The sequence below is a fragment of the Sceloporus occidentalis genome, unplaced genomic scaffold (genome assembly GCF_023333645.1).
Source record: "Sceloporus occidentalis isolate IW3139 unplaced genomic scaffold, rSceOcc1.0.p SCAF_3, whole genome shotgun sequence".
Taxonomy (NCBI): Eukaryota; Metazoa; Chordata; class Lepidosauria; order Squamata; family Phrynosomatidae; genus Sceloporus; species Sceloporus occidentalis.
The window spans coordinates 30,351,930-30,374,239 of record NW_028316983.1 but is presented as its reverse complement, the minus strand read 5'-3'; the positions used below and the strand labels follow the sequence as shown (position 1 = coordinate 30,374,239).

The 22,310-nt window shown below is 40.4% G+C and overlaps 1 protein-coding gene across 2 annotated transcripts in view; it reads right to left on the bottom strand.

Moving 5' to 3' along the window:
* Nucleotides 1–22,310, bottom strand: part of STK4 (serine/threonine kinase 4) — a 95,081-nt gene that overhangs the window by 3,949 nt on the left and 68,822 nt on the right. The window lies entirely within an intron of this gene.

The window sequence follows — 22,310 nt, the reverse complement described above, 5'->3', positions numbered from 1 at the left end:
TGATAAAATGGAAGCAAATGTTTACACTGAAGTTTGCTCCACCTGTTCTGAGAAGTAAAAGTGTTTTACAGTCAGAGGAATGGTTCAGAATTCAGTATACCAGTAATTTATTGGTAAACAGAAGGCACACACTTGTTCTTAAGTTACTCTCATACGAATTGAATGACTCCTTGTATTCACCTTCAGTCAAATGGAGGGCTCTGCTAGTTATAGGGAATTTTGCCATTTCTTCTACAATACCTCGGGTCAACTAGCAAGTTGTTCTAAAAGGTTTCTCAGGCCTTCAAAGTAGACTTGGGAGAGATAGTGTGTATGGATGTGTGTGAGAGGCAAGAGGGCCACCCAAGAAAGCACAGAGAACTAACATAATAATCTCCTCTTCCATCCATTCCAATGTGCAAGTAAAATTTTGCTCATGAGATATCAAGATTCAGGCTCTACAGAGAGGGTGAGCAGAGTCCAAGGGTCTCCCCTCCCCTCTCTTCTGGACTTTTGTGAACCACACACACATTCAAGCCCCAAATAGTTTTTCACCCCCAATGGCAAAACATTCCCCAGAAATCAACTGCTTTTAAAAAATGCCCTTTTTAGACTAAAAAAAGGCAAAAAAAAAAAAAAAACAACCAAAAAAAAACAAATTAATGGCTGTGTGGGAGCATAATTTATCACTTTTGATGTGAATTATTTTTAGGGTGAAGTTGGTGCTCTGGGGATCCTATATAGCAGTGATGTTTTAGAGACTGAGTGCCCAAACTGCAACCCAAAACCCAATTATTTATCGCAAAGTGCCATGTCCCTCTGACATTCTAGTAACAAACTCTAGTGAACTCTGTGCTAAGGTGATGGTGTGTGTGCCCACAGAGAGGGCTCTGAGTGCCACTTCTGGCACTCGTGCCATAGGTTCGCCACCACTGCTATATAGCTTGCACTTTGGTTGCCTCTGCACTAGACACCCCAAGGCCTTTCCTTAATGAAACACATGTACGCATTTTGTAAACACCAATTATTTTGTCAGAAAAATTACTATTCTAACTAGATATCTTCATATTTTGATTTCAGTAAGGCCTTTGACAATTTCCCCACGAGATTCTTGCAAACAAGCTAGTAAAATGTTGGTTAGACAATACAACTGTTAGGTGGATTTGTAACTGGCTGACCGGCCTAACCCAAAGGGTCCTCAGCAATGGCTCTTCTTCATCGTGGAGAGAAGTAACCAGTGGGGTGACACAGGGTTCTATTCTGGGCCCAATAACATTCAACATCTTTATCAATGACTTAGATGAAAGAATAGGGAGCATGCTTATCAAATTTGCAGATGACACCAAATTAGGAGGAATAGCTAATACCCCAGAGAACAGGATCAAAATTCAAAATGACCTTAATAGATTAGAAACCTGGGCCAAAACTAGCAAAATGAACTTCTTTTTTTTTAAAAAAATAACACATGTTATTAATAATAACATAACATACTTAAAATAGTATTTTAAAAAATCTTATACATAGTATTACATACACAATATATTATAAATCATATTAATTATCTATTAACTTATCTAAATCTTATTTATATTAAATCATTTAATATTAATTAAGCCAATAATTTAAAAAACACACAAAAATGTTACTGATTCTTATTTCTATTTTTACCTTCCTCTTTTAGTAGAACCTTTTGTACAAATATCTTCAATACTGCTTCAAGATCATTTCTCTTCATTATACCTTTTTTACCTTAATTTCACATGTTAACTTATTAACTGCCATTTGCCATAGTTCTTTTTTTACCAACCTTATATTTGCACATCTCTCTGAACTTTCCCCCCTTTTTTGTTGCTATAATTAGTCTTGCTGCTGGTAATAAATATGTAATTACACCCATCCCTCCATATTTACGGCTTTGATATTTGCGGATTTGATTATTCACGCATTTGATTTAATATGTTCTCTCTAGGAATATCTAGGTCCCCCAGTGCAACTCTATATGATCAACTTTAACTAAAAGTTGCACTGAAAGACCTAGAGATTCCTAGAGAGAATATGCTACTAGGCCTTTGTAGCTCCTCCAGTGCAGTTCTATGGTCAGGGTCTGTTGGATGTTGATCACTGCACTGGAGGACCTAGAGATTCCTAGAGTGGTGTCCTCTCAGGTAAAAATGTATGTTTTTTGTTATTTGCGGTTTTTCCATACTCACAGGGGTCTTGTGCCCCTAACACCAGCGAATATGGAGGGACAAGTGTAAATCCTTCATTGCTTGGGTACAGCTGATCCTGTCATATATAGACAAAAATGCTATTTTGGGGCATATTTCTAACTCAATTTCTGTTATCTCTTTTATCTCTAAATATTAATTGCCAAAATTTCCTTACAGACCCACCACATATGAATATAAGTACCAATTTCTTGACAAGCCCTCCAACATATACTTTAATAATTCTTATTTATATGGTTTAAACTTACTGGTGTTAAATACCACTTCCAAATTAATTAATAGTAATTCTCCTTTATCTGTATAGATATATTTTTTTAAATGGCGCTGATTCTAATTTTTTCCCCATATGAATTTCAACACAGAGAAATGTAAGGTACTGCACTTGGGGCAAAAGAAAAGCATAGATATAGGATAGGGGACACCTGGCCTAACGAAACAACATGTGAAAGGGATCTAGGAATCCTAACAGACCACAAGCTGAAGATGAGTCAACAGTGTGATGTGGCAGCTAAAAAGGCCAATGCAATTCTAGGCTGCATCAGTAGAAGTATAGTATCATGATCAAGGGATGTAATAGTGCCACTAGTCTGTTTTGGTCAGGCTTCACCTAGAATACTTGTGTCCAGTTCTGGGTACCACAATGAAAAAAGGATGTTGAGAAGCTGGAGTGTGTCCAGAAAAGGGCCTGGAAACCATGCCCTATGAGGAGAGACTTAGAGAGCTAGATAAGGTTAGCCTGGAGAATAGAATGTTGAGAGGTGATATGATAGCCTTGTTTAAATATTTGAAGGGATGTCATATTGAGGATGGAATATTTCGGAGCCAGCATGGTGCAGTGTTTAAGTGCTGGGCTAGGGCACTGGTAGACCAGGGTTCGAATCTCTACTGGATGACCTTGGGCAAGTTACACTCTCAGCTACAGAGGAAGGCAATTGCAAACCCCCTCTAAATAAATCTTGCCAGAAAGACCCTGTGATAGATTTTCTTTGGGTCACCACTGTAAGTCAGAAATGACTTGAAGGCACATAACAATACGGGACTATCTTATTTTAGAATGAATAAGATGTTTAAGACAGGGTGTTCATGTAATTATTCCCTCCACTTTATTTCTAAAAACTATGCAGCAACCAGAATTTCTATTAAGAGTATGCGTAGCAGTGCTACTCAAAGTAGATGGTTTGTAGATCAGTCTGCCAGTCCATTGCAATTTTGCCAATGGGAAAAAATATGGCACTGGTCCCTGGCACATCGTGTGTGCGTTGGAGGCATGGGACCAGTTCCTTCATATCAGAAAGCACAACATACTGATGGAGAGTATCAGATTATTGTAATCTCTATTTGTTTCCTTTTCTCAGATCTTTTTATGGGAATGAGTACTTTGTTTTATTATTGATGTTTTGTTCTGTATTTTATGTTTTTTCTTTGTTTACCAAAATCTGATAAAACCAAGTAGTTCCTTACTATTCAGGCATTCCTTACAGTTTAGGATCTCATAGTTCCATCTATAAGGATTTGTTTAAAAAGCAAATTAAATTTGTAATTATTTTCTCAATAAATATACTTCTAATATGCCAGACATGTTAATTTATGGCAAATCAAGTTGTAACACATTTTATATTCCCAAAGTAACAGTTACTTCCAACCTGTAAACAGTGCTAATATTGAATTGCCCCATTTTTTCTGAAAATTTCCACCACCACCCTTAGAACTCCCTAAAAAAAACATCCTCCCCTCATGACTTCAAAATTTCGAGACATTTTACATCCAATTACCATCTCCAATTACATCCCTTCTGATGAAAGGGATGTGTGCATGTGCTTTTAAACTGGTGCCTAGTTTGGTACTGATTAGTTTTAATACCTGCAGATTAGGAAAAGGACTGTATGAAAAGTAAGTCCATGGCTTCTGGGCTGCATAATATCTGACTCCCAGGAATGCATGAAGTTTGCCTTTGCTAACACTGAAAGTAGTTGATCTGTACTGCTTAGCAATGACCAGAAATTTTGTGGCATGTATACTAAAGAGAGGTGCTATATACAGTAGGTTTTTCGTGAAGAAGCCCCAAAGTTGTAATGGAGCTGACATAACTTGCTTTGTGGAATTTCAGTGTAAGATCTTATTTCTATCCATCCCGCACTACCAGCAAGTGCTTTAATATATTAATAATGCATAAGTTACCACAGTGTAAAGGAAACAAGTATTTTAGTGGAGGACACTGAATTCTGCCTATCTTTTAAGGAAATAGTTCATTAGAAAAACCACTTTCCTTATCAGATGCATTATGAATGCACATTAACAAAGCTTTAGACCAGTGGATTGTAACCTTTTCTTTATCAAAGACCCTCTTTAAATATATTTTATTGCTGTGGACTCCCAATATTTAACCCAGGATTTAAAAGAACAACAATACCTGAATATTGAATCATTAACAATTACAACATTCATCAAACCCTCCCTCAGAGGCGTTGGAGGGGGTAGGAAGACTTTTCTTCTGCTTCTTCCCATCAGTTTGTGGCTGGAGCAGATTGAATAGCAGCATGCATATCCAGCCAGCCAGTCAGCCTTTGTCTTAACTCCTGTTACGTGGCTGCTCTGGTACAGGACAGAGCTTGGACTCCACTGTCCAACTCTACCAGCTCCTGGCCATCTACCTCAGGGCAGACAGCCCCAAAGGCAGACAAAAGAAAAGTCAAGCCTTGTATTGCAAAGAGGCTTTTAAAAATCTTTCCTTAGAAATATCTCTAACGTTCATGCTTCTGTTCCAGCTCCCCATCTCACTGGTCAGTTGCCATCTCATCAGCTGTGATATAAACCCTCTTTAGAATGTGCTTCCCCCCAAATTTAACCCTTTGTTGTGTGGGAGAAGTCCTCTGATAAATGGGGGCCCCATTTATCACAAGGACTATTAAATGTAGTGGCACTCCCATGTCTTCAAGATCTGTGATCTATGCAGTCAAAGGTTTTGCTACAGCCTATAAAGCACATGTTGATCTTCTGAAATTCCTTGGTGCAATCGATTAGCCACCAATTCTGGTTTGACACAATTTTTACTTCTGCTTCTTGTTCCACTATCAGTGCTAGTAGTTCAATGGCTTTGTATGGTGCAGAGTTATAGAATCATACTGAACAAGACATTATTTACAAATGTGATGTCTGAATAGTGTTTTGTGGCTTAAGATATGGAAATATGTTCTAACCTAGTCTTTCTTAATCAGAGTAGACCCAAAATGCTTTGGTCATCACTGACCATGCTGGCTAGGGCTGATGATAGTTGTAAGGCAAAATATGTGGAGGGACTCAGGTTGGGGAAAGCTGCCTTAATGTCTTCAATCTAATACTTCCAACAAATACATAATCCACCATTTGCATTAATATAAATGTTTAATGCTTATATATATCTTCTGAGAACTAGTGATACTAGTTTGAGTGAAAATTTATGCATATTTTGTGACCTTTTTTCTTTAGCTTAAATCATCAATTTTATAGTATACAAAAAGGATTTAAAAGTGAAGTGATAACATAATTTCATATGAAATAGATAGATTGCATTTTGGAGCAAGATATTAAACTGCAACAATTCGTTTTATGTGTTAGACTGACATTTCAATTCAGAATGTTAACAATAAAACCTCATGAGATTTCAACTAAGGTTCCACACAAAAATTTACTATCACATTTATTTCTCAAAATTAAGTCATGCTGCTGCTTAAGTGGAAACACACTGCCCCCAAACACAGAGAAAGTAGAGCAAGACTGCACCAATGTCACTGTTCATGACCAAACATTTAGATCAGCTGAGAGTGCCCTTGAAACTTTTGGCACCTTTTGTTGCCAAACACTGTATGTTCCCAAAAAGTATCCAAAAATACATCTCACACTAAAGGACAGCAGGTCTAATATCCTCTTCCTGTGCAAGCCTGCCAATTATTACATTTTAGTACAAAAGGCAATATAAACTTTGGGATTTAAAATAGCTTGGGAGGTTGGAATCCTTTCCCATGTGGTTGTAATGCACTGGTGGACACTGTGTTTCCCCAAGCTCTCCTAGACCTCTTTAAAAAAAAGATTATGTGAAATTTTGTTTGCTGCCAAATGTCCCCTGGGATTATGGGAGGAGGATCTGCCATTGTTTTGGGCCTCTGGGCTATTTTAAACCCAGGAGAGGCCTTTTTAAAAAACCTGAAAGTGACCTATTTAATAAACAGCTGTAAAAAATTGGGTGGGGGAGGAGCTGGGGGTGGTGGCACAGGCCCTTGAAGCTGTCTTTGAGTGGCAATTCTCTCCTCACACCACTGACAGTTGACCATCCCTGCTATAGTGCCTACAGGGAAAGGGGTCTTCATAAAGTACAAGAGCATTTCTTGTTCTTCCTCCCAACATCCTATTCTTTGGCATGTTTTCATGGACACTTAGTGTGCCAACCCATTATGAGAAAGGAATGGTACTTATTTATTTATGCATTTTTATTCCACCTTTCTCTCCTAGGATCCATCATCCTTCAGATTAATATGCTCCGAACTCTTTTTCTTTTCCCCTGACTGGCAGAAGGATTGTGATGGAGGAGGCGAATACATGATGTCTGTTCCTAAGTACAATTCCTGGTACAGGGCCTAAGTGTACTGCTGGATGCAGTGGGAGGAATGCTTCTTCTAAGAATCTAAATGCGCCCTCCTACCTAACAAAAGTCATAAAGTACATACTGCCAAGCAGGAATGGGGAATATGTGGCCTTCCATATGATGACCCTACATTGCTACAAGCCCTCAGCAGCACAGCTAAAAGTGGAAAATGATGATATCTGAAGTTGCAATTATGAAGAGACACACATTCATCATTCTTGCTCTAAAGGAATCCCTTTCCCATTTGTCTTAAGAAGAAGAAGAATGCATTTGGAGTCTTAGAATTAGCATGATCTAAAAAACCAGTACATCCATAATTAATCTCTAGTGCATTCTGTGCCTGGATGAGCAGGTTACCAGGACTTCATAGCACCAAATCAATGAACACATAAAAAGCCTTTCCACTTCAATGCTGTTTTGTGTTATTTTTTTTCTTGTACAATTAATGCTGCACTTAAAATTATTAATCCAATTTTCTTCCTCTTGAACAACTTCTCCAACCCATTCTTTATCATTGTTGCTATGGGCCTTGAAGTCATTTTTGACTTATGGTGACTCTAAGGCTATCAAGGCATTTTCTTGACAAGATCTATTCAGAGGGGGTTTGCCTTTGTATTCTTCTGAGGCTGAGAGCATATGACCTGCCCAAGGTCACCCAGTGGGTTTCCATGGTCAAGCCAGGAGGTGAACCAGAAACTTGGTCCAACACTCAAACCACTACACCATGCTGGCTCTCTACTCTTGCTTATATCAATATATATTCATACATCAGAATATTGTTTTTTTTTCCTAAAATAAAAATGGAAGAGGAGTAGCATGTCTGCTAAAAATAGCCACTACAGCAAGAGGGATAGAAAGTTGCAATACTTGTACCCAATTTTTTAACAGTTCCATTAAATTAAACATTGCCAAGCGTATACAGTAACTGCAAGTCAACAGATAGACTGAGAAATCAGATGCTATTAATTTGCTAGTAGTAATCTAGCCCAAGAACAAGCCTTGAACAGAACCCCAAAGAATTACTTCCTATTCCTGATCCATGGAATAGCGGTATATAAATAAATTTTATTATTATTATTATTATTCTACCAATTAGCTTCTGGGCACAGTACAATGTGTTGGTTATTACCTTTAAAGAGGAGGTGTGGCTGTCGTCCATAAAAATTACATCACCTTGACCAGGAACCCGGTTCCGAAACTGAGACACATCGAGTGTATTTACCTGACCCTAAAGGCCAAGGACAGTCTGGGGATTCTGTTGGTCTACTGTCCACCCCGTAGCCTAACAGATTCCCTAGCTGAGCTGACACAGCTGGTCACGGAGCTGGTGTTGGAGTCCCCCAGGCTTCTTGTGCTGGGGGACCTCAACATCCCCTTCGGGGCCAGCTCACAAGAACTAACAGGTGCAGCTCGGGAATTCATGGCTTCCATGACTGCCATGGGCCTGTCCCAGTTGGTCCAGGGTCCAACACACAGTGCTGGTAATACACTCGATGTGATCTTTAGTACAGACCGAGAACATTTGTGGGTGGAGATAAATGATATCTCCTCCCTGTCATGGACGGATCATTTTCTGGTCAAGGCTGGACTGAATGTCACTTTTCAAAATCCCCTCGGGGGTGGAGGACCCATTAGAATGGTCCACCCTCGAAGGCTGATGGAACCCAAAAGGTTCCAAGAGGCCCTAGAGGGAGTTATGTTTGGGAGCAATGGCGACTCTATTGAAACCCTGGTTAACAACTGGAATAAGAACCTTACCGGGGTAATAGACAGTATCGCTCCCGAGCGTCCTTACCAACCCGCTCCTAAAAGAAGACCTTAGTATACATTAGAATTACGCCAGATGAAGCGGGCTGCGCAACGACTAGAGCGCTACTGGTGGAAACACCAGTGCATACCTGACAAGACACTCCATGAGAACATGTTACGTTCCTATGGAGTGGCAATCGATGCAGCAAAGAATTCGTTCTGTGCTGCACGGATTGCATCGACAGAGTCTCGCCCAGCAGAGCTGTTCAGGGTGGTTAGGGAATTAACTCAATTCCCGGCCGCCCTGAACCCTTTACTAGAACCAACTAGAGCCTGCTGTGACACTTTTAATGACTTCTTTGCTAATAAAATCTCTCAGATAAGAGCTGATCTTGATGCCGGTCTTTTGACAGAGGCATGTGAAGAGGTGTCCAGTGTCTCTGGAAGCAAGGTTATTCTGCATCATTTGAGTTTGTGAATACCGAGGACGTGGACACGCTCCTTGGCTGTGTAAAAAGGACGACTTGTCCTCTCAACCCTTGCCCTTCATGGTTGACCGTTCAGGGAGGAGAAGTAATAAAATCTTCATTACTCACTATAATCAATACTTCTCTCCAGGAAGGGATATTTCCATCTGTCTTAAAACAGGCCATAGTAAAACCAATTCTGAAAAAACCTTCCCTGGACCCCTTGCAGATGAGTAGTTATAGACCGGTCTCCTTTCTACCTTTCTTGGGCAAGGTGATCGAGAGGGCAGTCGCCTTTCAACTCCAAGCTGTTTTGGATGAAGCCGATTATCTGGACCCATTTCCAACTGGCTTCAGAGCGGGATACAGTGTTGAGACTGCTATGGTCGCCTTAGTCGATGATCTCTGTCTGAGTATCGACAGGGGATGTATGACCCTGTTGGTACTCTTGGACATCTCAGCAGCTTTCGATACCAGTGACCATGGTATCCTTCTGGAACGCCTGGGAGAGTTGGGTATTGGGGGCACTGCGCGCCAGTGACTCCGTTCCTACCTCTCGGGAAGATTCCAGATGGTGAGGCTGGGGGACAGTTGCTCTTGTAAAAGTGAGCTGTCATCAGGCATCCTGCAAGGTGCCATCCTGTCCCACATGCTGTTTAACATTTACATGAAACCGCTGGGAGAGATCATCCGAAAGCACGGAGCTTGGTGTTATCAGTACGCTGATGACACCCAGATCTATCTCTCCATGTCTCCGACTGATACAGTGACTAAGAAAAGTGGTATATAAATAATAATAATAATAATAATAATAATAATAATAATAATAAGAAGTCTTGGGCCCAAGTTTAGGGTTGCCATAATTGTCCACTAAAACCCGGGACAAAATGTGGAACAAAATGTAGGACATTTAAGAAAAATGGAGGACCTTAAATGTCCTACAGTTTGGGCTGAGTTTTGTCCTGCACTTTGGTCTTGAATTTGTCCTACATTTTGTCCCAGGTTTTAGTGGACAATTATGGCAACCCTACCCGAGTTACTTGCAGGAACGCCTCTCCCTACACAATCTGCCCCACACTCTCAGAAAAAGTTCTCAGGGGAAAACTTACTGGAAATACAAACTACCAGGTTGCACACAACTTCCCCAAAAACTTTTACTGTCGTTGCCTCTAAATTGTGGAACAGCAAGCCGGAAGAAATCCATCTTACTACTACCTTGGACGCCTTTAAGAAGGCAGTCAAGACGGAGCTCTTCCGGCGGGCTTACCCCTCTGTACCTGATTAAGGTACTACCCTTATTTGTGATGATGATCCTCTGTAAATAACCCACTGATGTATTTATTGAATTGACTGTTGGATTTTATGACTGTATTCTATGTTTTTATCAGGTTGTAACCCCGCCTCGATCCGTAGGGAGAGGCGGGGCAATATAAATAAAATTTTTATTATTTATTATTATTCAGGGGGTCAGACTGCATGGCCCTTGTGGTCTCTTCCAACTCTACGATTCTATGATTCTATTCTAAAACATGCACACAAAAAGACACCGTGCACTACAAGTTTTATATAAAAATATAAAATATAAAAATATGAAGGGGATTGTTGTTTGTTAACTGCCCTTGAGTCAACCATGGTGACTCTTTGCATGAGACATTGCCAAGCCCCCATCTTCCACTTCTCTGTTTAGGTCTTGTAGATTCAGGCTTGTGAAATCCCTTATTGAGTCTAGCCATCTGGCCTGCAGTCTTCCTCTCTTTGTACTATCTTCTAGCTTTCCTAGCATTATTGTCTTTTCTAATGGGTCATGCCTTCTCATGATATGACCAAAATACAACACCCTCAATTTGGTCATCTTGGCTTCCAGGGAGAGTTGATCTGTCCACAATCCATCTGTTTCTCCTTTTTAGTTGTCAACAGTATCCTCAGTACTCTTCTTCAGCACCACACCACAAATGAGTTGATTTTCTTCTTATCAATTTTCTTCACTGTCCAGTTCACATCCATACATGGTGATGGGGAATACAATGCCTTGGACAATTCTAACATTTGTGATCAGTTATATATCTTTGCTCTTTAGGATCTTGACTAGTTTTTTCATTGCTGCCCTTTCCATTCCTAGTCTTCTTATTTCTTGATTGCAGTCTTTTTTCTAATTAATGTTTGATCCACAGTATGAGAAATTTTTAAGGGGATATAGGAAATTAATCATACAAGCATGCCTTAAAAAAATAAATGAAGGAGTGTATGTTGAACCCCTTACCAAACCAGTGCGCTGCATATTATTTTCTCTTCTAGACAAGCAGTAGCTTATTCTTCCTCATTCTTCCCACACTTAAGAAACAGGTGACTGCCTAAGACTTTGGGATTTTGACAAAGGTAGGCTGTGCTAACTTGTCTCCATTTCTGCCCTTAAAACAGTCTTTCATTTGTCAAAATAACATCCCAGTATAACACTAATGCTTTACTGAATCCCAATGAAACTAAGCAGTGAAGAAGCATACATAATAGAACTAAGCAGACACATTAATCACAGTTCATATTCTCAAGGGCACACTGCTTGGTAACTTTATAGCATCATGACTCCCTTTTGACCGTCAAACAGTATTTTATAACAGCTACATGGTTGTTTCCTCAAGATGGAATGGGCCAATTTCAATTTTCATGAACAGAGTTACTGTAACATAAAACAAAGACAGGAAATTATTACCCCTCTCAGTGCCCTTAGCTATTCAAAAAAGGTTAAACACGCAATGTGCATGTAATCCATTGCATATGTATTTGCAGGACTGTGGTAAAGCAGCACGTCAAGGAGCTACAAGAGCAAGGGCAGCCAGAAAACGATAACAAACAATTGGGAACTCGTCCAGAACTACCTGAATGACACTGCCTATTCCAGATGCATCACTGTGGCTTTCTAGCAATTAAAAAGAAAACTTAAAACCATAATCTAGAGGTGCACATCTTTGGCAGGTAACACTCAGGACCCACCACAGGCTGCAACCCTACCAAAAATGTGGAATCTTTACATCAAAAATAAAAACCAGAAGCAACCAAAAATTAAGTTCTGTTTAAAACAAACAAAATAATGACAACACCTTAATTCTGATGTTAGGGAGTAATAGAGAGAAAGCACCTTTTTGTTTTAGCTGGTCAATCAATTACAAATCCACCTAACAGTAGCATTGTCTACCCTCTCCACTTTGTAAGTACACAGGCCTCTCTGGATCCCAGCAGTTCTATTACCCCAAAGATTAGCTGGGCAAGATTTCTGTGCATGGTTTATTATTTTTTTAAAAAGACAATTCATTCTGAGTAAAATGTAATTGACATGTTCTATGATTATATATCTACAGAAGCTACGAAAATGCTGTGATTCCCCCCCCCCCCCTTAGAATAAGAACATTTAACAGATTTGAAAGAACTCAAGGGAAAGGCTCAAGTTTATGAGTTGTGCAGTCTTCTAGATGTTTGCAGCTGTGCTATGCTGGCTAGGGCTACTGAAAGTCTCAATCAAACAATATCAGAAAGGCTTAACAATTCTCATTACTGCTTTAGCACAATGGTAGAGCGCTTGTTTCAAATAATGAAAGATCCCCAGCTAAAGGGCAAAGGGGGCGGGGGGAGTATCTCTATTTGAAACTTTGTAAAACCATCACCAGACAGTTGACAATCCTGGGCAAGATAGATCAAGCTTCATTTACTTGTAGACTGCAAAAGAGCTCAAGCTTCATATTCTCAGACTTCTACAAATGAAAGCTACATTATTCCAGACCTCTTTTCTCTGGATGACCAGCTGTCTTTCATTCAGTCTAAAATGATTAATACTGGACTGTTTTATTACAAGAATGTCCAGTGTGAACTGATAAAGAACCTTACGTCACAGATTTACTTAGTTAATTTCATCTTATATATGCCTATTTACAGCACACATAATTGGTTACATTGTTCAAATACAACGAAACAGCAGCACTCATGATACTGTGGAAGAGTATGTCCAAACAATCTACAAAATTTGAGGGTAGTTTTCTGCTCTTGGAGTGGAGAGACCAGAAAACCACAGAAAATTCAAATTTATAGGATTATCTAGTGAATGATGTCACCTATAAATACAAAGTATCTTACAAACAACATATGAGAATACCTGTATTCCAATTTTACATAGTGAACTTGCTCAGATAGCAATCTGTTGTTCTCTTCACAAAAGTTGTAAAAACTATTTGCTAACATTCCCAGAAAATATTGATATGGCAGTTGCTAAATGAACTCCAACACTGTTTGCTGGAAATGTTAGCAACATTAATACAGTACATACTCTTTAGACTAATGTTGGAGAGAATACATGCATCTTTTTCAAGGCACATGCAGCTTCACTGTAGTTGTTTACTCTCCACTTAAGAGGCCTCTTATCTTTTTTTATTTAAAAGATTAATAAACTTACTGAAGATCGTGTCACAATATCTGCTGCTATAATGAGTGCAAAAATGCAATTCAAATTCCAGTTATGATACAAAATCTCCTGTACTCAGGGATTCATGTAAATGGCTAAATGTGCATTAACAATAAGCCCTTTCTGATCAACAGTCAAAGACAAGCAGTGCCCCCATTACCTTTTTTCTTAAATTGGAAATGGTCTCATGTTTGCATGTCCTTTTTCCAAGAATAAAGTGCCCCTATTTGTTCACACTGCAAAACCCAAGCTTGATCATGCAAACCATCTATTTGCGAGATTTGCTGTTGAACTCTATAAACAGAGTTCTATTCATTTATATTCCTGGGAATATAAAACTAAAAAGGGACATTTACGCCAGTGAAGAGATCCAGGACTTTAATCTTGGAAGCCAGGTGGAGAGCATCTGGATAAAAATTAAAGGGGAGGGAAACAACAGGGAAGTTATTGTGGGAGTTAACTACAGACCCTCAAGTCAGATGGAGGAATTCGATGATGTCTCTCTAGAACAGATGACCACACATTCAGAAAGGAGAGATGTAGTAGTGATGGGTGACTTCAACTATCCTGATATTTGCTGAAAGTCAAACTTAGCCAAATCCTCAAGGTCTAGCAAATTCCTCACTTGCCTTGGAGACAATTTCATTGTCCAAAAGGTGGAAGAAGCAACAAGGGGATCATCTATTTTGGATTTGATCCTAACCAACAGGGATGACCTGTTGTAAGATTGTAAGCCTGAGGGCAGGGAACTGTCTGAATAAAAATAATATTGTAAGCCGCCCTGAGAGCCATTAGGGCTGAAGGGCGGGATATAAATACCTAAATAAATAAAAAAAATAAATGACCTAGTTAATGGAATGCAAGTGGTGGGACTCTTAGGTGGGAGTGATCATGTATTCCTGGAGTTTGTTATACAAAGCCAGGCATAGTCTGACACACATTCTAGACTTTAGGAAAGCTGATTTTAGTAAACTTAGAGAAATACTGGGGGTGATCACATGGTCAGGAACACTAAGAGATGGGAGTTCAGGATGGATGGGAGTTTCTCAAAAGGGAGATACTGAAGGCACTATTTCAAACAGTTCCAATGAGGAAGAAAAACAGGAGATGTCTCAAGAAACCAAGATGGATGACTAATGAACTTTCAACTGAGCTAAGTTTTAAACGGAACATGTATAAGAAATGGAAAAATGGGGAAATCACTAAAGAGGAATTCAAACAAATAGCGAGCACATGTAGGGATAAAGTCAGAGAAGCTAAAGCACAGAATGAACTCAGGCTTGCTAGAGAGGTTAAGAAAACACAAAGGGGTTTGTTTGTTTTTGGATATGTCTGCAGTAAAAGGAAGAATGAGAAAATGGTAGGGCCACTGTGTGGAGAAGATGGCAAAATGCTAACAGGGGACAGAGAAAAGGCAAAATTACTCAACACCTTCTTTGCCTCAGTCTTCTCAGGAAAGGAAAAGGGTGCTCAACCTGAGGATAACGGAGCAGAGGACAGAATAGGGGAATTTCAGCACAGAATAAGTAAAGGGATAGTACAGGACTATCTGGTTAATCTAAACGAATATAAGTCTCCCGGACCAGATGAACTACATCCAAGGGTATTAAAAGAACTGGCAAATGTCATATCGGAGCCATTGGCAATAATCTTTGAACACTCCTGGAGAACAGGAGATGTCCCAGCAGACTGGAGGAAGGCAAACGTCCCCATCTTCAAAAAGGGGGAAAAAGATGATCCTAACAATTACCGTCCAGTTAGTCTGACATCAATACCAGGAAAGATTCTAGAGCAGATCATTAAACAGAGAGTCTGTCAACATCTAGAAGGCAATGCCTTAATCACAAAAAGTCAACACGGGTTTCCAGAGAAACAAGTCATGCCAGACAAAGCTAATCTCTTTCTTTGATAAAAATTACCAGCTTGTTAGATGAAGGGAATGCTATGGATATAGTATATCTTGATTCAGTAAGGCTTTTGACAGGGTTCCCCATGACATTCTTGCAAACAAGCTAGTGAAATGTTGGCTAGACAACATAACTGTTACATGGATTTGTAATTGGTTGACTGGCCGAAGCCAAAGGGTGATCAACAATGGCTTATTTTCATCCTGGAGAGAAGTGACCAGTGGGGTCCACAGGGCTCTGTCCTGGGGCCAGTGCTATTCAACATCTTTATCAATGATTTGGACAAAATAATTGGGGGCATACTTATCAAATTTGCAGATGACACTAAATTAGGAGGAATAGCAATACCCCAGAGGACAGGATCAAAATTCAAAATGACCTTAATAGATTAGAAAACTCGGCCAAAGCTAACAAAACTTCAACATGGAGAAATGTAAGGTACTGCATTTAGGGCAGAAAAATGAAATGCACAGATATAGGATGGGGACACCTGGCTATATGTGAAAGGGATCTAGGAGTCCAAGTAGACTACAAGTTGAACATGAGTCAACAGTGCGATGTGGCAGCTAACAAGGCCAATGCAATTTTAGGCTGCATCAACAGAAGTATAGTGTCTAGATCAAGGGAAGTAATAGTGCCACTCTATTCTGCTCTGGTCAAGCCCCACCTGGAATACTATGTCCAGTTCTGGGCACCACAATTTAAAAAGGATATTGAGAAACTGGAGCGTGTTCAAAGGAGGGCGACTAAAATGGTGAAGAGTCTGGAAACCTTGCCCTATGATGACCGCCTTAGGGATGTTTAGCCTGGAGAAGAGAAGGTTAAGAGGTGATATGATAAACCTGTTTAAATACTTGAACGGATGTCACATTGAGGAGGGAGCTAGCTTGTTTTCTGCTGCTGCAGAGTCTAGGACCCAGAACAATGGATGCAAGCTACAAGAAAAGAGATTCCACCTCAACATTAGGAAGAACTTCCTGACATTAAGGGCTGTTCGACAGTGGAACAAACTCCCTCGGATTGTAGTGGAGTCTCCTTCCTTAGAGGTCTTTAAACAGAGGCTGGATGGCCATCTGTCAGGGATGCTTTGATTGAGATTTCCTGCATGGCAGGGGTTGGACTGGATGGCCCTTGCGGTCTCTTCCAACTCTATGATTCTATTATTCTAAGCTCACACTACACAGTGCCCGGGAGACCAAAGGCTACTGGGAGGCTGTACTCTGTGCCTTCCAGGAATTACTTCATGTTAAGGGGGCAACCAGCCTAGTTCCACCCATCAGCCAGTGAAGGAGTTATTACAATGCTTATTTTCCACAACTTTCCTGTCCTTTTTATACTATTTCTATGAAAATGAGACCATGTGGACAGTAAATGTGTGCACACATGCATGCCTTACATGTATACAGTACATGTATCATACAAGGAATAAGAATTTGCAGGTGGGAGGTGGTAAGGGAGAAATAGTTGGTCCATCTTATGAAAGATCAAAGCTTTCAACAGCAGAACTGTTAACTGGTTTTGGGTTGTTTTTTTAGTTTTAAGATTCGTAATGGATCTTTTTTAAAGTGGTTGAATTGCTGCAATAATCTTTGTAGTGAACCTTTTAAGTGCTATACACGCAACAGAATTCTGTAAGGAAATTCAAATCAGTTTTTATTTGTGTCTGTGAGAAAATTGATTATCTGCTTGCGTCACAGAAGCAGCAGAGATATGGATCAGGAAGAAGCCTTTTAAATTATTATCTTACATAAAATGCCAACAAAATGCCATCTCCAGCATTGCCTCTAATAACAGTTACATGTTATGCTTTACAAGTAGGAGCTGCAGAGTTAAGTTACAGTTTTTTGCTGTCTTACTTTTTTCAGAGTAATATACAGGAGAAAACCAGAACCCCATTGTTGAGGACTTCATTCAATGAAACTTCTACCCAGAAATAAAAGATGCTTAAATCAAAATTGTGGTGTTAAGAATCTAAGCAGAAGTATCTTAAGCAACTTAGTTTACACTGGTATTCTGTCACGTTCCCTGGTGGCATGCAGTGAGAATGGAGCAGGTGGTGCCATTAGACAAAGTGAAGCACAAGGAACACCCAAAGGAAATGAAGGATCAGTAACTGAAAGGAAGAAAACAGGCATAACTCAAAACCTAAGTACAGTCTGTTCTCGGCTTACGCGGGGGATCCGTTCCAGATCCCTCCGCGTAAGGCGAATTCCGCCTATGCTCGAGCCCCATTGGAAACAATGGGGCTCGTGAGCGGCGGCGCGGGTGCGCATGGGGCGCAACGGGTGCACATGCCCATTCAATTGAATGGGATGTGCCGCCCCTTCCGCCATGTGCGCACCACGCGGCTTGAGCGCATATGCTCAAGGCCGCGTATGGCGCAGGCGCACTGTATAAGAATGACCCAAAAGAAAATAAAAAAGAACTAGAACCTTCAGTTTTGCCAAATAATAATCCAGCTATGTCAGAAAGATGTCTTGTGGGTCATATGCTTGAAATGTAAAATTATGAACATGAGCTGTAAGCAGTAAGTCAAACTAAGACTGCACCATAGCAGTTTTGGACCAAAAGAGACAAAGTCTCCTTTTATAGGTATTTGCAACCAATTACCTCCACTGAAGAACACACTGATAAATTCTCCTTGCACCAATCTTCTCATCTGAAGCACATATGCAGAGTTGCATTCATTTTTCTCCTCCCTTCTAAGAAAGACTCATGACTGAAATGCAGGCCACAAAATCTGAGACTGTGCCTCTTGACAATCTTTATCTAGGGTCAACAGACCCATCAAAGCACACAATAATTTAAAAACTATTAGAAGAAGAACTTGATCAGGAGGGCTTTAAACCGAGTTCTGTAGGGAAGGGAGACAATATTAAGGAAGGCGAAAGGGCTGGAGAAAATAGTCAAACTGACAAAGAGGAAAGAAGAAAAAAAGTGCAAGGACCCAACAGTGAGAGGCAAAAAAAACTTGCACAAGCAGCAAGTAAAAGGGACCCATGGTCTGCGATGTCTCTACACTAATGCACAGAGCATGGGAAATAAGCAAGATGAACTCAAACTCCTAATACAACAAAGCAAATATGATATAATAGGCATCACTGAAACCTGGTGGGATGAGTCTCATGATTGGACTGTAGAAATAAAGGAGTATAATCTTTTTAAGAGAAATAGGTCAAACAGGAATGGAGGAGGAATAGCACTATATGTCAGAGATATTTACACCAGTGAAGAGATCCAGGACATCAATCCTGGAAGCCAGGTAGAGAGCATGTGGATAAAAATTAAAGGGGAGGGAAACAACAAGGATGTTATGGTGGGAGTCTACTACAGACCCCCAAGTCAGATGGGGGAATTTGATGACGCCTTTCTCGAACAGCTGACTACACACTCAGAAAGGAGAGATGTAGTAGTAATGGGTGACTTCAATTATCCTGATATTTGCTGGAAGTCAAACTCAGCAAAATCCTCAAGGTCTAGCAAATTCCTCACTTACCTGGAAGACAATTTCACTGTCTAAAAGGTGGAAAAGGTAACAAGGGGGTCAGCTATTTTAGATCTGATCCTAACCAACAAGGATGACTTGGTTAATGGGGTGCAAGTGGTGGGATCATTAGGTGGAAGTGACCATGTTCTCCTGGAGTCTGTTATACAATGGAAAGGAGAAGCCAGGTATAGTCAGACAAGCATTCTAGACTTTAAGAGAATGGATTTCAGTAAACTTAGAGAAGTATTGAGGGTGATCCCGTGGTCAGAAATACTAAAAGAGAAGGGAGTTCAGGACGGATGGGGATTTCTCAAACGGGAGATACTGAAGGCACAATTTCAAACAGTTCCAGTGAGAAAGAAAAAACAGGAGATGTCTCAAGAAACCAGGATGGATGACTAAGGAACTTTCAACTGAGCTAAGTTTTAAACGGAACATGTATAAGAAATGGAAAAAGGGGGAAATCACCATAGAGGAACTCAAATAAACAGCAAGCACATATAGGGGTAAAGTCAGAAAAGCTAAAGCTCAAAATGAACTCAGGCTTGCTAGAGAGGTTAAAAACAATAAAAATGGCTTTTTTGGATATATCCACAGCAAAAGGAAGAAGAAGGAAATGGTAGGGCCACTGCGCGGAGAAGATGGCAAAATGCTAACTGAAGACAGAGAAAAGGCAGAATTACTCAAAACCTTCTTTGCCTCAGTCTTCTCAGAAAAGGGAAAGAGTGCTCAACCTGAGGATAATGGAGCAGATGACAGAATAGGGGAATTTCAGCACAGAATAAGTAAAGAGACAGTAGAAGAATACCGTGTTAATCTAAATGAATTTAAGTCTCCAGGACCAGATGAACTACATCCAAGGGTATTAAAAGAACTGGCAAATGTCATATCGGAGCCATTGGCAATAATCTTTGAACACTCCTGGAGAACAGAAGAAATCCCTGCAGACCGGAGGAGGGCAAACGTTGTCCCCATCTTCAAAAAGGGGGAAAAAGAGGATCCCAACAATTATCGTCCAGTTAATCTGACATCTATACCAGGAAAGATTCTGGAGCAGATCATTAAACAGAGGGTCTGTGAACATCTAGAAGGCAATGCCATAATCACAAAAAGTCAACATGGGTTTCAGAGAAACAAATCATGCCAGACAAATCTAATCTCTTTCTTTGATAAAAATTACCAGCTTAGCAGATGAAGGGAATGCTGTGGATATAGTATATCTTGATTTCAGTAAGGCCTTTGACAAAGTTTCTCATGACATTTGTAAAATGCTTGTAAAATGTGGGCTAGACAAAGTAACTGTTACATGGATTTTTAACTGGTTGACCGGCCAAACCCAAAGAGTGCTCAACAATGGCACCTTTTCATCCTGGAGAGAAGTGACCAGTAGGGTCCCACAGGGCTCTGTCCTGGGGCCAGTGTTATTCAACATCTTTATCAATGACTTGGATGACAGGATTGGGAGCATACCTATCAAATTTGCAGATGACACCAAATTAGGAGGAACAGAGGACAGGATCAAAATTCAAAATGACCTGAATAACTAGAAAGCTGGGCCAAAGCTAACAAAATGAAATTCAACACGGAGAAATGTAAGGTACTGCACTTAGGGCAGAAAAATAAAATGCACAGTTATAGGATGGGGGACACCTGGCTGAATGAAACTACATGTGAAATGGATCTGGGAGTCCAAGTGGACCACAAGTTGAACATGAGTCAACAGTGCGATGCAGCATCTAAAAAGGCCAATGAAATTTTAGGCTGCATCAATAAAAGTATAGTGTCTAGATCAAGAGAAGTAATAGTATCACTGTATTCTGCTTTGGTCAGGCACCACCTGGAATATTGTGTCCAGTTCTGGGCGCCACAATTTAAAAAGGATGTTAAGAAACTGGAGCGTGTCCAAAGGAGGGCGACTAAAATGGTGAAAGGTCTGCAAACCATGCCCTATGAGGAACTACTCAGGGAGCTGGGGATGTTTAGCCTGGAGAAGAGAAGGTTAAGAGGTGATATGATAGCCCTGTTTAAATATCTGAAAGGAAGTCATATTGAGGAGGGAGCAAGCTTGTTTTCTGCTGCTCCAGAGAACAGGACCCGGAACAATGGATGCAAGCTACAGGAAAAGAGATTCCACCTGAACATTAGGAAGAACTTCCTGACGTTAAGGGCTGTTTGACAGTGGAAGACACTCCCTTGGAGTGTAGTGGAATCTCCTTCCTTGGAGGTCTTTAAGCAGAGGTTAGATGGCCATCTGTCGGGGATGACAGCAGAACAGAGTCGCGCTATTACTACCCTTGGTCTAGACACTATACTTCTATTATGTGTGTGTGTGTGTGTGTGAGAGAGAGAGAGAGGGAGAGAGAGAGAGAGAGAGAGGGGTGGATCGCAAGTCTGTGGAAACGGGGTGGGGTGGGGGTGACTGTATTTATCAAGAAGGGCTTTAAGTCCCAATCTTGCTCTAGAAAGGATCATGGTATTATTCGCATATAATAGAACTGGAACTCTCCTCTTGCCTAATCTGGATAAGTGGGCATTGTTGTCCATCAGCTCAGTTTTGAGGTTTTTTAGGTAAAGGTTAAACAGAGTTGGTGCGAGGATACAACCCTGCTTCGCCCCACTGGACATAGGAATGGTATCAGAGAGAAGTCCATGGGCACCCACCCTTACTCTTGATTGACTGTTGTTGTAAAGAGCTTTGATAAGGGCAAGGAGTCTAATATCAGACTTTAATTTAGCCCGCAGTTTAAGCCTGGGGATAGAATCAAAAGCAGCCTTTAAATTCATAAAAGCTGCATACAGTTTGCCAAGCAATGGTTTTGAATATTTCTCTGCAAGGTGAGCTACTACCAGACAATGGTCGCTCGTGGAGTGATTAGCCCTAAAGGCAGCTTGAACAACAGGCATGATGTTGTTTTGATTTTAAAAAAGGGTTAGTCTGGAGGAAAGATATCGGGCATACAGCTTATCCATTATGGACAACAGGCTTATTGGACTATAGTTCCCGGGATCATTTGTTTGTCTTTTTTATAAATTGGAACTATAGCTGCTTGGTTCCAGCCATCAGGGATTAGACCAGAACTATTGATTTGTGTAAATAAAGCCGCTAGCAAATGGGCCCACCAGTGGAGTTATTTTTAATAATTCAGCAGGGATATTGTCATTTCCAGGGGCCTTATCATTTTTAAGTTGAGAGATAAAGTCAGTAACATTCTCAATGGTCAGTGGATCTCAGGGTGGAGCCCTTTGTAACTGGAACTCTTTAGAGCTGTCATGGGTCCCCCAAATCTGAGAGTGTGCATCATAACTGGTGCAGCAGGCAAGGTACACATTAAATGTTACCCTATTCCAAATCCTTGCCTACAGTACCCATGACAAGGTTGGACACACCACAACACTGCCTGGCCTATCAGTTCATACTTTCAACAAGT